This window comes from Palaemon carinicauda, chromosome 2, assembly GCF_036898095.1.
Source record: "Palaemon carinicauda isolate YSFRI2023 chromosome 2, ASM3689809v2, whole genome shotgun sequence".
NCBI classification, from domain to species: domain Eukaryota; kingdom Metazoa; phylum Arthropoda; class Malacostraca; order Decapoda; family Palaemonidae; genus Palaemon; species Palaemon carinicauda.
In genome coordinates this window covers 98411792-98425268 of record NC_090726.1, presented here as the reverse complement: position 1 = coordinate 98425268, position 13477 = coordinate 98411792, and the positions used below count along the sequence as shown (strand labels likewise).

The window sequence follows — 13477 nt, the reverse complement described above, 5'->3', positions numbered from 1 at the left end:
TAGTTAGATAGGCACTACATATCACAAGGAACTGGCTATCCTTTGAAGTATCTAGCCAATGAATCCTCTATGGTTTTAGTCAGTCATGGAAAGAGATGATGACAGAATGGCCCCCAGTCCCGGGTGTGGTGGGGTCTAAGAATCTCTTGGTTTATGAATATTAAAGAATAATTGAAAATAGGTAATGGGAATGTTAAAACCATGATTCAGAATGGGAAGTTACAGCAAGTGGAGAGTGAATATATGAAATATAGTTAGGATTTCCTGGCCCTGAGTGAAACACGTTGTAAGGGGATTGGTAAGAAAACGTTAGACCATGGCAATATATATATCTGCTCAGAAAGATCAGATCGAATTGGAAGAAAAGGGGTAAGAAGGATGATGACACTAGAGCAGAAAAGGCATTATCCAAGTGGACAGCTGTAAATAGTGGATTGGTACTAGTAAAGTTCAAATCAAATGAGTGCAATATGAGATCCAAGAGAGAGATATGAAAATTGATTGAAAATGAAAATGGAGCACATTTCATAAGTTTCTGTTCAGCAAACAATCTGGTCATTGGAGGTACTCTTTTTCAACACAAGAACATTCACAAGTATACATAGACTTCACAATGTGGCGATTACAAAAATCAGATGGATCACATTGCCATTAATAAAGAGAATAGGAGGGCTCTGAGAAACGTAAGAAGCTACAGAGGTGCAGATATTGGTAGTGATCACCAGCTACTCATTGCGCCACGGAAATTAAAACTGAAAGCTCCCAACAGAAAGGTAGATAGAATACCTAGGTTTGATACAAAGATGCTTTTAGAAGAAGAGCACAGAGAAACATTTGCATTTGAATGTAGGAATCGATTTGCAGTCTTAGAGACTTTAAGAGACGAAGAACAGTCAATTAATGAAGAATGATGTGATATTAAAAACATTTATCAGTCAGTTGGTATTGAAGTTTTGGGACACACAGTCACAAAGAGAAAGGTATGGATATCAAATGATACTTGGGATACTATAAAAAGGAGACAAAGACAGAAATTGATGGTTGAAAGTTTTCGAGTTAGTGATGAAAATAAAAAGGTAGAGCATGCTAAGTATTCCAGTATCGATAGTGAGGTCAAAAGAAAAGCCAGGAATGACTGGAGAGAATATATAAACAGTAAAGAAGATGAGGCTCACAAAGTTATGAATTCAGGAACTGGCTATGGTGTTAGAATTGCTCATAAAAATATTAATGAAATCTCGACTGGGGCAAAGAAGCATATACCCATCAAAAAGAGAGATGGCTCTGTTATAGCAACAGAAGATGAAGAAAGACAACGTTCGATGGAACACCTTAGAGAAGTTATGAATACGAGATATGAAGGGAATAATTTGTTTGATATACCTAAAGCTCATGAAGACCTTGATGTGCCCACGAATGAATTCAGTGTGTTTGAAGTCAAAGCTACTCTAAAAAAACAAGAGATATGGAAAGCCCCTGGACACCATGGAATAACTGCCGAGATTATACTGGCTGAAAATGAAGTGACTCCCAGACTAATTACAAGATTATTTTATAAAATGTGGTATGATGAGGCAAAACCTGATGAATGGGAGTTAGGAGTGTGGCAAAAAAAAAAAATAAAAATACCTGACATTGCTATAATTACAGAGGCATAACACTTATGTCAGCTGTTATGAAAATATATAGTGTGCTTATTCTAAAGAGGCTGGAGAGAAAGTTGAATGAAAAGCAGAGATGAACAAGCAGAATTAAGAAAAGGTAAAAGTTGCACTTACCAAATTTTCCTTTCAAGACATGTACAACAATGCAGAGAATATAGAAATCGCCTTTTAATGGCATTTTTGGACTATGAAAAAGCCTTTGAGAGTGTGCACCGGGCAATTTTGTGGAGGGTCCTTCGTTATTATGGAATTCCTCATAAATATGCAAGTTTGATTACGTCTGTTCATGAGCAGAGCAAGAGCAAAGTTAATGTTAATGGAGACTTATTAAATGAATTTCCAGTGAACAACAGAGTACTCCAAGGGAATATGTTGTCACCTATGTTGTTTATCCTTCTAATGGATTTTGTAATGCGTAGAAGTCAGAGAAGGTGGAGAAGGATTTGACTGTATTGATGATAGGAATTTAGCAGATCTTGAGTATGTTGATGATGCTGTCCTTGTTAGCAAAACAACACAGGATTTACAATGCTTGCTTACCAGAATGTTTGAAATATCACACAAGGTTGGGCTGAAGATAAATAGAAGAAAGACAGAGATGATGAGAACGGAGTATGCAATGGAAGATGAAATATCATTGGAAGGAGAAAGGATTAATGAAGTAGAATCATTTAAGTATTTAGGAACTATGATCTCCAATACAGGGTCTTTAGAATTAGTTTAGTGAAATATTAAAAAAAGCAAATCAGACAATGGCTAGGTTAAGTAGAATTTGGATATCAAATCGCATGAAATTACATATAAGAATCATATTATATATCAGTTTAGTGAGATCGGTGTTACTCTATTGACATAAGTCATGGTATGACAATGAAACCATCTCCAATAGATTTAGTACATTTGAGAAAAAGGCTCTCAGAAGGATATTGGGAGTTAAATAGCAGGACAAGATTAGAAATGAAACTATAAGAGAGATTACTCGAGTGCCATATGTTGATGAGGTCATGATGAGGGGTAGATGGAGATGGATAGTTCACCATACGTTCAGTTGGGCTCCACAAGGCACTTGAAGAGTTGGAAAACCCACGCCTATATGGTTGAGGACTATATAGCACAAAGTAGGAGATGATGGATGGAGAAGTATTCAATCAAAAGCTCAAAATAGAGACGACTGGCGAAATCTAACCGGGCCCTTTGCGGCAATAGGAGTAGGAGGAGTTGATGATGATGATGATGATGATGATGATGATGATGTATATATATATATATATATATATATATATATATATATATATATATATATATATATTCCAGTAATGCCTGAAGTGGATAGACACTGAGCATCAAAAGGAACTAGCTATCCTTTGACGAATCTAGTCAATGAATCCTCTATGAATAAGGCCCTTTGTGTCAATAGGTGTAGGAGGAGATGCCGATGATATATATATATATATATATATATATATATATATATATATATATATATATATATATATATATACAGTATATATATATATATATATATATATATATATATATATATATATATATATATATATATATATATAATTTTTATTAAAAAACTCAAGAGAGGGGAATCCCATGGATATGATTGAATAACTCCTATGATGATTTTGGCCAGAAATGAAGTGTCTCCCAGAATACTTACAAGATTTTTTGGTAGAATGTGGCATAAAGAGGCAAAATCAGATGAAGGGAGCTAGGAGTGCTGGTGAAATGCCCCCCCCCCCCAAAAAAAAAAAAAAAGATATCTGACTGATTGCAATAATTACAGAGGCATCAAAATTACATCGGTGATCATGAAAATATATAGCATGCTCATTCTAAAAAAGACTAGAGAGAAAGATTGATGGAAAGCTGAGAGATGAACAAGCATTTCGAAAAGGTACAAGTTTTACTGACCAAATTTTCATATTAAGACATGTTGTACAGCAATTTGTAGAACATAGAAAATCCTCTTTCGATGGCATTTGTGGAGTATCAAAAAGCCTTTGATAGTGTGCACCAACCAATTTTGTGAAGAGTTCTGCGTTATTATTAAGGTTTTCGTCTTAAATATGTAAATTTGATTAAGTCTGTTCATGAGCATAGCAAGTGCAAATGATATTAACGGAGTCCTATCAAATAAATTTCCAGCGAACACTGGAGTACTCCAAGAGAATGTGTTGTCACTTATGATGTTTATCCTCCTTGTCATGGATTTTGTAATGCATAGAACAGTTAGGGATGGCAGAGAGGGATTGGACTGGATTAGTGACAGGAAATTACTGACATAAAGTATGCTGATGACGCTGTCCTTATTAGCAAAACGCCATGACGCTGTCCTTATTAGCAAAACGCCACAGGACTTGCAAAGCTTCCTTACCAGAATGCATTAAATATCACCCGAGGTTGGGTTCAAGATAAATAGAGGGAAAACGGAGATGATGAGAACGGAAATGCAATGAAAGATGAAATATAATTGGAAGGAGAAAGGATTAATGAGGTGGAATCATTTAAATATTTAGGAACAATGATCTCTAATGCAGGATCTTTACAATTTGAGGTTAATGAAAGACTGAAAAAAAAATCAAATCAGACAATGGCTAGGCTACGCTGAATATGGAAATCAAATCGCCTGAAACTACATATAAAAATCAAGGCTATATATATCAGTTTAGTGAGATCGGTCTTACTGTATGGATAAGAGTCATTGTATGACAGTGAAACTATATCAAACAGATTTTGTAGATTTTAGAATAAAGCCCTCAGAAGAATGTTGGGAGTGAAATGGCAGGTCAGTATTAGAAATGAAACTATAAGAGATTACTCGATTGCCAAATTTGGATAAGAACCTGTTGAGGGGTAGATCGAGATGGTTTGGGCATGCTATTTTCACTCCCCATGGGAGATTATTTCACCAAACTTTCAACTGGGCTCCACAAGGCACTAGGAGAGTTGGAAGACACAGGCCTACATGGCTGAGGACTATGAAGCGTGAAATCGGAGATGATGAATGGAGATGTATTGATTTAAAAGCACAAGATAGAGACGACTGGCCTAATCTAACCGAGCCCCTTTGCGTCAATAGGCATAGGAGGAGATGATGATGAAACTAGAAATTACTGGAAATTAATAATATAAAAGCTCCTAAAAATTGGAACTGAAAAGCAAATGATAGATATATATCGTAAGTAAAACTTGATAGGATTAGAAAACTGATAGCCCAAACTTGATCAATATTGGAATGAGTTTATAGCAAAGAACTAACATTGTTCGCATACTTTTGGTAAATTTATCAATTAGGTCTATCAGTATTTAATGATGGTCATTGTGTACAAATTGTAATTGGTCACATCCAAATCGTTCAAAAATATGACTTTTTTGTTGTTGCTACGATCTGCCAGGATATCGCAACTAAAAGTGTTTTCTCTTAAATTTTTCCCGGTGGAGGACCCCAAAACCAAACGCCGTATGTCCCTTTTCAAACTTTAGCCCTTTCACCTAAAAAGTTGCTCCTATGCCCCTGATATATATACATATACCTATACATACATACATATATATATATATATATATATATATATATATAGATATATATATGTGTGTGTGTGTATAAACACATGCACACACGCACACACACACACACACACATACATATATATATATATATATATATATATATATATATGTATATATATATATATATATTTATCATATGCGTGTGCATTTATACATACATAAACACACACATATATATATATATATATATATATATATATATATATATATATATATATATATATATATATATATATATACTGTATATATATATATATATATATATATATATATATATATATATATATATATATATATATATATATATGTAAATATCACCCACGAATGGCATTTAATACCGAATTCTCTCTTGGGAATATATATCCACTTGGAATTAGTTTTTATGGTAACAGCTTGTGGCCGCGTGGAGATTTGAACCCCCACCTGTTCGTCCGGAAACCATGCCTGAGAAGACTCTACTGACTGAGCTATCAAGAGAGATAAAAGTTTATGACAAGTCCCCGTACATATTTCTGTCGAATTCAGGAATCTGTTCATTGACTTGAAATAAACCCATCTCCACCATGATAGCTGCATCGTGAGTTTGCAACACGTGGTTATTTTAAATGGATATATATCACAAGCACGCATGATTCCAATCAATGTAAATATCACCCACGAATGGCATTTAATACCGAATTCTATCTTGGGAATATATATCCACTTGGAATTCATTTTTATGGTAACAGCTTCTGGTCGGGTGGAGATTCGAACCCACACCTGTTTGGCCGGAAACCATGCCTGCGAAGACTCTACCAATTGAGCTATCAAGAGAGATAAAAGTTTATGACGTCCCCGTACATATTCCTGTCAAATTCAGAAATCTGTTCATAAACTTGAAATAAACACATCTCCACCATGATAGCTGAATCGTGAGTTTGTAACACGTGGTTATTTTAAATGAATATATATCACAAGCATACGTGATTCCAATCAATGTAAAAATCACCCACGAATGGCATTTAATACCGAATTCTATCTTGGGAATATATATCCACTTGGAATTCATTTTTATGGTAACAGCTTCTGGCCGGGTGGAGATTCGAACTCCCACCTGTTCGGCCGGAAACCATGCCTGCGAAGACTCTACCGACTGAGCTATCAAGAGAGATAAAAGTTTATGACAAGTCCCCGTACATATTCCTGTCGAATTCAGGAATCTGTTCATAGAATTGAAATAAACCCATCTCCCGAATGCTATAAGCTCAAGGGCTCCAACAGGGAAAGACAGCCCAGTAAGGAACAAACTACAAGAGAAGTAATAATTAAAGTAAAATATTTCAAGGACAGTAACAACATTAACATAGATCTTTCATAAATAAACCTTAAAAAGAGACCTATGGCAGCCTGTTCAACATAAAAACATTTGCTGCAAGTTTGAACTTTTGAAGTTCCACCGATTCAACTACCTGATTAGGAAGATCATGACACAACTTGGTCACAGTTGAAAAAAAATCTAGATGGAGAAGGCATGACTATTTAAATTAACTGCATACTTAGTATTATAAACAGGATGGTACTGTACGGGAAGATCTGAATGCATAGTGATGGTCAGAATAATGAAAATCTTATGCAACATGCATAACGAACTAACTGAAGAAAGGGTGCCATAGAATAATATCTAATCAGGAATAAGAAAGTTACTAGATTATAAGTGCCTGTCCAACAAATTAAGATGAGATTCAGCAGCTGAAGACCAGACAGGAAACCAATACTCAAAACAAAGCAGAATGAAAGAATTAAAACACTTCTTCAAAATAGATTGATTACTGAAAATCTCAAGACTTTCTCAATAAGCCGCCAATTTATTTATTTTTATTTATTTTTTTTTTTTAACTGAAGATGAGCCTGGCTGAGTGTATGTATCCCTTACGAATAAATATGCGACCAAGAATCAGACCTAAAATTCTAAGTCATACAGTTTAAAAAACATTATTAAAGCCGAGATCCAGATGTTGAGGAGCCACTGTCCTCGACCTACTTACAATCATCTAATACTAACCTTTTCTACAAAAGGAATTTGAAAGAAATGAGGCTACCATATAGTCTTAAAACCATTCTTAGCTCTGAAAGTAGACAAAATAAAAAGGACCATTTTCATATTCTCCAAGGCTTACATTGTAAGACAGTGCTTGTAGTTCACTTATGTGTTTAGCGGATACCAACACCAAAAGAAGTGTTTTAGCTGTAAGATCTTTAAACGAAACATTTTCCAAAATCTATAAATGCGAACTTTTAAATTACAAGACCTAAGCATATCTACTATAATACCTGAAATGGATATATCTAATCTTATTTGCTTTACATAAGAATTGAGCATGGATCTACAACCCTTAATGGCTGAAATGGAAAACGTTTTCTTATAGAAATGTAACAATAAAAGCATAAAAATATAATATTATCCATTCTTGACTTAAACCAATCAAAATAAACATTCCATTGTCTTTGATATTGATTATTAGAAGATTATCTTTAAAAACCCCTGATAGACAATTTACATGATCGCAAAAACTTTGTTTCTGAGAAGACTGTGGATAGACTCCATGCAGTTAGATGTAACAGTTTTGATGCATCAACTTAAAAACTGGTTTTCTGCGGAGATTGGCTTTCTACAGAAAACTCCTTAGCTGCTTCGACAACGTAGGTTACAGGTCTGTAGACAACTCACTCTCTGTGGCTGAAATGGAGCTACCTGTGTCATCCTCCTCTTCGTAACAACTCTGAACTTTTTTTATAATTTGGTGAATGGTGGAAAAATGTAAAGGTCCAGATTCCACACATCTAGTTATTTCGAAGGGAAGAGATTTACCAGCCCAATGAGTAATGTCCAACTTACAGAAATGGTCCAAAGAAATTTAGAAAGGGAAAATATAATAGACAGATAGCTCTCGACTTACGACACATGCGACTTCACGACGACTTTTTTCAGGGCGATGGCGTCACAAGTCTATTAGAAATAGCTCGCTAATAGGACAAACATTTCCTTGGAAATAATCTATTTTCTTGTATAAAAATAAACTGATTTATCTTGGTAAATTATTATTTTCTTTTATTAATGATACTGTATACAGTATCCATTTTCAGTAAAAAGTACATTTTATATGTCTGGCGACGTCATATTACCGACTGAAAGCGACCGGGCAATACAGTGATTTCCTTCCAATAGCTAACATTTACAGTAGTATTAGTATTCCCATTATCGAAATATCAAGTAACAATACAAAGTATTTTGTGGGTCTGTATCAGTTGTCATGAGTACTACGTAGCGTAATTTGACTCTACGATAGTTTTATTTCATCTCTGATGATAGATCGATATTATCTAAAGTAGTACACTAATATGACAAATATTTTCTTAAAAGTATATTTCCTTTTAAGTTATGAAAATGAAATACTTTTTCTTGGTAAGTTAGTATTTTCTTGCATGTTTTGCAAGAAAAAAGAAAATGTATTTACTGTACATATTTTGAAAGTAATTCTTTGTAGACTTTACGTCACGTGTCTTGTGACGTCATATTTCTGGCGGAAGCACGCTGGCAAACAGAATGATTTCCTTTCGCCGTGTTGCGGAGAAATCTTAGTACAGTATTCCCATCATCGAAACACCGAGTACAAGTGTTTTAGTGGTCTGTATTATTAGTTATGAGAAGAGTACAACTTACTGTAAATTTAAGGAAAAAGGGATGACGTCATATTTCTGACTGACCAAATCAAGTGATCTCTATATGTGTTACTATCGTTACTATTCCCATAATCGAAACATCGAGAGAGAGAGAGAGAGAGAGAGAGAGAGAGAGAGAGAGAGAGAGAGAGAGAGAGAGAGAGAGAGAGAGAGAGAGAGAGAGAGAATGAATGAATGATTTAAAGTTAGAGAGAGAGACCCTACAACATATTGGCGCTGATGTAATATTCATCATGAAGATACTTCGAATGTTAAGAAATTATATAACTCGGTGTTATTCGTACTGTAATTGCGCTAATTGCAATACGACAACATGACCTTGAGATCAGCTGATGCCAACCAAAAGTAAATCAAAAGTAATTGTTGATTATATATACGCTCAAGAAATTGAATAATAAAATATAAACATGTTTTAATAAACCCCAATTAAACACAATAATGTCTAATGAAATATGAAGGCTTAACATTAAACAAAAAAATAAATACTGTATGAAGATTTAAAAATGAATTACTGTACCCGTATGCGATTGCGAGAGCGAGCACACACACACACGTACAGAGAAAGAGCTAGAACGATTTTGCTTGATAACTACTAATAATGGCTAAAACGAACTACACAGATACTGTGATTTCCTGAAACATATAGGCGCTGATGTGATATTCGTGAAAATATTTAGAATAAGTTGGGAAATTATATAAAAAAAATACGTCATTCGTATGTACCCAATCTTTTCATACGGTAGCTAGCGGGACTTTCAGATCAGCTGATCATAGCCAAAGGTAAAGAAAATATAAGTGATTCTTGATTGGTAAAATGTTTCCAAAATTAAAATAATAGAATACTAAAATGCATTATTAAAGCATATAATATCCCATGACAAAAGAAAATGAAATAATGATAAACAGTAGAAAATGGAATAATGATAAACAGAAAGAAAATATTGGTAAAATATGAATCTTATGCCGATCACGGAAATTTCACTTTTTGAGTTCGACATACGTCGAAATCACCTTAACGACGCATCTCACGATCCTATCGCTGTCGCAAGTCCACGACTACCTGTCCATTAAATTTAAGCAATTTAAAAATAAATTATATAACAAACCTAAGAGGTCAAAAACCAACTACATACAAATCTGAAATAAATTTAAACTTCAATTTTATCTAACAAACCTGTTTTGTTAGGAGAGCCACTTGGCCACAATAAAAAAAAATTATTTTGGGAATACATCAAACACTACTACTTTTTTCATTTAAAAAACCATTTAAAAATAACTTCATACACAAAAAGTTGTAAATTAAAAATTCTCTAAGGAGTCTAAGCAATTAGATTTTTGTATGTATAATCTTCTCAATGTTATCATTATCATCATTTCCCCGTACGCCTAATGACGCAAAGGGCCTCGAATAGATTTCGCCAGTCATCTCTATCTTCAGCTTTTAATTGAATACTTCTCCATTCATCATCTCCTATTTCGCACTCCACTGTCCTCAGCCATGTAGGCCTGCATCTTCCAACTTTCTGGTGCCTTGTGGAGCCCAACTGAACGTTTGGTGAGCTATTGGGGAGTGAAAAGAGCATGCCCAAACCATATCCATCTAACCTTCTTCATGATCTCATCAACATATGGCACTCAAGTAATCTCTCTTATACATGTAGTTTCATTTCTAATCCTGTCCTGCCATTTAACTCCCAATATCCTTCTGAGGGCTTCGTTCTCAAATCTACTAAATCTATTGGAGATTGTTTCATTGTCAGACTACGACTTATATCCATAGAGTAACACCAATCTCACTAAATTGATATATAGCCTGAATTTTATATGTAATTTTTGGTGATTTCCAAATTTTACTTAACCGAGCCATTGTCTGATTTGATTTTTTCAATCTTTCACTTAAGTTTAATTCTAAAGACCCTGTATTGGAGATTATAGTTCCTAAATACTTAAATGATTCTACCTCATTAATCCTTGCTCCCTCCAATGATATTTCATCTTCAATCGCAAACTCAGTTCTCATCATCTCTGTCTTTCTTCTATTTATCTTCAGTCCAACCTCGTGTGACATTTCAAACATTCTGATAAGCAAGCATTGCAAATCCTGTGGCATTCTTCTAAAAAGGACAGCACCATCAGCATACTCTAGGTCTGCTAAATTCCTATCACTAATCCAGTCCAATCCTTCTTCACCATTTCTAAATGTTTTACGCATTTCAAAATCTATGAGGAGGATAAACAACATAAGTGGCAACACATTCCCTTTGAGTACTCTGCTGTTTACGGGAAATTCATTTGATAAGACTCCATTAACATTAACTTTGCACTTGCTATGCTCATGAACAGACTTAATCAAATTGACATATTTTTGTGGAATTCCACAATAATGCAGGACTGCACAAAATTGGCCGGTGTACAATATCAAAGGCTTTTTCATAGTCCACAAATGCCATCAAAAAGTGATTTCTATATTCTACGCATTTTTGTACGTCTCAAAATGAGAATTTGGTCAGTGCAACTTCTACCTTTTATAAATCTTGCTTGTTTATCTCTTAGCTTTTCTTCAATCTTTCTCTCCAGTCTCTTTAGAATAAGCATACAGTACAGTGAACCCTCACAACTTCGCGGTTCGACAATCGCGGATTCACCACTTCGCGGGGTTTTTCCATAACCCATATATATATACATATCGCAGATTTTCCGGAAAATTCGAAAATACCGCGAAATCTGAAGACCCCCAAATACGATATTTTGTTACTTGTAATTCCATTAATACTGTAATTAGTAATATCTGCTCTTACTGATTGTTCATTGCATTACATATGATATATAATTCAGCACAGAAAGAAATAAAACACGAAAAGAGAATGTGATCATACGATAATTCAGTACGTAGTAAAATTAAATCGAACATGAAACGCAAATCAGATGCAGTCATACCATATTAGAATGGTGTGTACTGTAATGGATGTGCTTCTTTTCCATGAATCTTTTGTATGTATACGTACGTAGTACAGTACTGCATCCAATAATATTCTTTGTTGCAAAAATCACATTTCGAATAAGCGTACGAGAGAGAGAGAGAGAGAGAGAGAGAGAGAGAGAGAGAGAGAGAGAGAGAGAGAGAGAGAGAGAGAGAGAGAGAGAGGCGTAAAATAGCGTACGTAAATTTTTATTATTATTGTTATTATTATTATTATTGTTGTTGTTGTTAATAAAATTATTATTGTTATTATTATTATCATTATTATTATTATTATTACTGTACAGTATTATTATCATTATTTATTATTATTACGGTATTGTACTTGATCTACGTACGTTCAGTATGCGCGGGGCATCTTCTATGAGTAACCAACGCATCATAGTACTGTAAGACGGGTTGTGATTGGTTCAAGCGCTGATAGATGACGAATCAGAACTCAAGTTTTGTTATCTAGCCTGTGATTGGTGTTTTGCCCGCATCTTCTACCCGCAGCATCAAAGTTCTCGCGGGGCTGGATCGTTCACTTTCTCTTACCGCGTATCGCTGAGTAGACGTTCTTAAGTTTGTGAAGTTTAATCTGTGCTGTGTGCGACCTTTTTAAGTTGAACTTTTTGTTACAGTACTGTACGTAAATCCTACTGTAATGGCTCCCAAGCGTTCTGCTTCTCTTAAGGCTGGTAGTGAGCCTAAACGCCACCGAAGGATGATGACGAAAGCTGAGAAGGTTACGCTTCTCGACATGTTAAAAGATGGTAGAAGTTACGCGGCCGCAGGCCGCCATTTTGGCATCAACGAATCCACCGTTCGCTATATCAAAAAGGACGAGGCGAACATTAGAAAGACGGCTGCAATCACCTTTAGCAGATCAGCGAAGCGAGTCGTTACAACGCGTAATAAAACGATCGTACGCATGGAAGGTGCTTTAGCTGTGTGGATTGCCGACTGCCGGAAGAAGAACATAGCGTTGGATACGAACACCATCCAAACAAAGGCTTTGAGTTTATATGAGAATTTTGCTGCAAAGGAACCTAAAGACGACGACGGCAACCATGCTGAAGATGATGATGATGCAGATGATCCTCAACCAGGGACATCCACTGATTCCCAGCCTCAGAAACGTTTTTCCGCAAGCAAAGGATGGTTCGCGAAGTTTCAGAAACGCTTCGCCCTGAAAAGCGTTTCCCTGCATGGGGAGTCTGCTTCCGCTGACACTGCCGCTGCTGAAACTTACGTGAACCAGACGTTCAAGAATATTATCGCCGAAGGTGGATACAAGCCGGAACAAGTCTTTAATATGGATGAGACTGGCTTGTTTTGGAAGAGAATGCCGTCGCGAACTTTCCTGTTCAAAGAGGAAGCCAAAGCCTTTGGCTTTAAGGCATTCAAGGATCGCGTTACCCTCGTGATGTGTGGCAATGCTGCTGGATTTTTTTTAAAGCCGGGGCTTATTTATAAGTCGAAAAATCCTCGCGCTTTGAAAAATAAAAATAAGAATCTCCTTCCCGTGTACTGGATGCATAATCAAAAA

The 13477-nt window shown here is 35.4% G+C and overlaps 1 protein-coding gene across 4 annotated transcripts in view; it reads right to left on the bottom strand.

The window, feature by feature from the left end:
• Positions 1–13477, bottom strand: part of Pitslre (cyclin dependent kinase 11B pitslre) — a 769596-nt gene that overhangs the window by 35334 nt on the left and 720785 nt on the right. The gene's annotated exons all lie outside the window — the stretch shown is intronic.